Here is a 3,820-nt window from a genome sequence, read left to right as displayed (position 1 = left end):
AGTGTTTCTTAAGAGTCTTTTACTATTCAACAAAAACAAAGAAACTAAGGGAGTGTTTGTAATATATTGTGCTTTTGTAGAAGTGATTAATTTATAGATTATAAAAAAGTTAAGAAAAATCAAAAGTTGGTAGTGTTTGAAAAACAAATGTGAAAATCTAATGGAGTGTTTGCAATCACTAAAAAAAAGTGATTGTTAGCTTTTGGCTTAAAAAAATCATTTTTGTGTATTTCAATTAAGTTAAGCATAAGCTAACACATAATCTAGATTTAAGAAACACACAAAAATGATTTTTTTAAGCCAAAAGCTAACAATCATTTTTTTTAGTGATTGCAAACACTCCCTAAATGATGATCAAAAGTAGCGATGTAACTCTACATAGGTTTGATTTTTTTAGCACCGACTGTGGACATCTATGAGAGCACCGACTCATGTGACGTTTTGTACGTACAGCTAATTAATAAGTGAATATCACATCAGCCGGTGATCACATAGATGTTCACGATAGGTCAAAACTATATATATATATATATATATATATATATATATATATATATATAATTGCAGTACTCTTGCACTTGCAAAAACCCTTCACGTGAACTAGGGTTTGGAGCAATATTGAAAGAACAGTCCCCAACCCTACCATTATTGGTATTAGCCTTTGTACTAATTATGGAAAAACTATGATTTCTTCCTAAACATCATAGAACTTTATCTCTTTATGGTGACCCTTACAGCTGGTTTGATTGGATGGATAATAAGCTGTGCGTACGAAGTTTTCAAAGACCTGTCCAATTCTTTTTTTTTTTTTTTTTTTTTTAATATCACTCCTTCCTTTCGGACAGATCGATATATATTACCAAGTACTATGAAACGATATGATTTCAAATTTCACAGTAATTCCATGTCTCTGCACTCTTCTGTTCTGAATCCATCTCCCAGCCCACTTTAGATTTTCATGTCTCCTCATATATTTTTATTAATTAATTCTCTAAATCTAATCTCTCTTCACCTCCCATTTATAAATCCACCATATTCATCCTTTGTTCTTCATCCACTGATCCTCTACTTCAATATTCAGCATCCTATAAAAAAAATATAAGCTTGTTTTGTTGAATCCTATGCGGGTTTCTTTTCTTGATGTTGTTGTTTTTATCTGTATAAAGTTAAAAGATACATATATATATATATATATACATATTATGTGTTGTGTTAGGGTTTGTGGAGGCGTTAAGGAGCTTCCTTCAGTCCAGTCTGAGGCATTATAGAGCTGAAAACTCAGCTGCTGACTCGTTGGTTCACGAACTCATCATCGGGGACAAGTGAGACGACGTGTGTTCTTGATCCAACGATGCGGGAGCTGTGTTCGGTTCTCGTTGTCGCAGCTTGGACTGAAGGGAGCTCCCTATTTAGTTAGTCCAATATTCCTAATATTTAATTATGATAGGTTTCATTCCAAAGTTATATTACTAATTATTTTGATATCACCCACATTTAATTTCATTGAGTTAGCTAGTGGCTTGGTTTATTATATATTTGATCGAGAACAAGTGATCTGTTTCAACATTAATATTTGATTATTGTTTATCAAACATCTATTACATTAATTTTGTTATGATTAATTAGCTGCAGGTTGTGGCCGATCATCTTACAGAGAAATGGATTCTAGACAAACTTTACACACATATATGTATATATATATGTGGAGATTATTTAAGTTCCAAAGTTTATATATGTTTAATTACTTATCGATTAAATGTTTTGGCATTTTGCAGGGTTAATCTGCTAGTTAGTACATGATATAGATGTTCCTCCAGTTGTACGTGCAGTGTGTACGTATAATCTTGGATCAGATTCAAGTCCTAGTTCTTAGCTTCTTCCAAGAAATTGAATTATTTCTATATCTTAAAGTTAATTCTTGTAAGAACTTTTTACGTAACCTTGCAGTAGTACTGATTTAATTAGGCATGAACTTTTTCTTATTTCTTTTTCATTTTTACCCCATTTGTTTTTGGGTGACCTGTTTGTAATTTTCGCTCCTTAGTTAGTTTTTCAATCAACATCGAAGTCTATGAGTTTACATATATATTATGTTTTCGGTCATATATATTTACATGAGACAAGTATAGTTAGTTTTAAAAGAATAAATTAAACTATTCCATCGTTAATCCAGATCTACTAACTATTAATTTGCCTTCACGTCTCTTACCTTTATGTATATGACATTCATCATTTTTATTAAGTGTAAAAATTATAATATGAAGAAAAATAATTGAGTCTCAAATGCATAAGTGAATGTAAATTAACCGATACATGTATCAAAATATGCGTAAATTATAATTTAATCTATACAAAAAATATTAATCTAGAGCTGACATAACAAATATTGTCATCTCTTGACAATAAAATATCTGAGTTGTTCTGTTTTTGCTGCATATATCTATATAAAAAAATATAAAAATTGTCAAAATATTCTATTTATTATGACAAAATGTCAATACTTCGAACATTTAAAAAGTTATCACAATAATCAAAATCTCCGGGAAGTCAGCATTAAAAGATGGTTTTTAGATTAAATATATATTATAACAACTATATATATATATATATATATATATATATATATATATATATATATATATAGTTATGCTATGTTGCTCATCTCCTGTGTCCACCTCCATGCCCACCTATAAGGTGGCAATCATCCAATGGATGAGATGAATCATATACAAATGGTTCATCCAATGGATGAGTGACACCTCATAGGTAGGCATGGTGGTGGACACGAAAAGTGGGCAGCATAACAAAATTGATAATATATATATATATATATATGAGTTTTGATATGTTGCCCAACTTTCGTGCCCATGTGTCATTCACTATTGGATGTACAATTCATCACATCCAATAGTTGAATTATCAAAGTTGATATATATATTATATATTGGTACATGTCAATTTTAAGTCATATTGTTGTAATATATTGAAAAATAACTATGTTGAACATCTTATCAAATATTGTATAATGAATTATTATGAATTGATGATAATGTTTTAAATTTTATACTCGTCTTTTAGTTGATATAAACTACGCATTCATGATTATTTATGAATTGTATCCATTAATAATAGAGCCAAAATTTTATTTCTATCAAAAGTAAAATTTTCTAAGCTCTCTTCATTTTTTAAGTGTTGAGTTTGTATCTTTTTATTTTTAAATTTTTTCACGGGAATATTAGCAAAGTCGGCTAAATTTAATGTACAAAAAATATTTAAAAAAAACTGAGACACCCAAACGACCAACCAGATGGATCGGAGCAACACATGACTCCGCCCTTAATTTCTTCCCTGAACAAAATTTTTGGGCCTGGCCCTGTTATAAACCCAATTAAGAGTCTAACTCATGTGTTTATATGTCACTTTTTTTATTATTTTAGTATCCAGTGTAAGCAATTAACAAAATCTAGCTTATTAATCCTCGAATTTGTACAATTAATTTTTTTTAAAACAAAATTCGGTGATCATTCACTCAAGAAATTATTTTTTAAAAAAGTTGGAATCCAAGGAATCATTCATCGGATCCAAAGTTTGTTTATTTTTAAAGAAGGGTGAATTAATTGAAGCAATATATATAAATTCACTTTTTATATATATAAAAAAAAAAAGACGTAATCAATCCAAGCAACAATTACTCATATTCAAAAATTTTATTTTTATTTTTTAAAAAAGAAAAAGAAAAAGGAATCCATGAGATGATTGCTCGGATGAATTGAATTTATTCCTTTAATTTTTTTCCTTGACTTACAAATTAAACCAACAA

The sequence above is a fragment of the Henckelia pumila genome, chromosome 1 (genome assembly GCF_033568475.1).
Source record: "Henckelia pumila isolate YLH828 chromosome 1, ASM3356847v2, whole genome shotgun sequence".
Classification (NCBI taxonomy): domain Eukaryota; kingdom Viridiplantae; phylum Streptophyta; class Magnoliopsida; order Lamiales; family Gesneriaceae; genus Henckelia; species Henckelia pumila.
Note: the sequence above shows the minus strand (reverse complement) of the source record.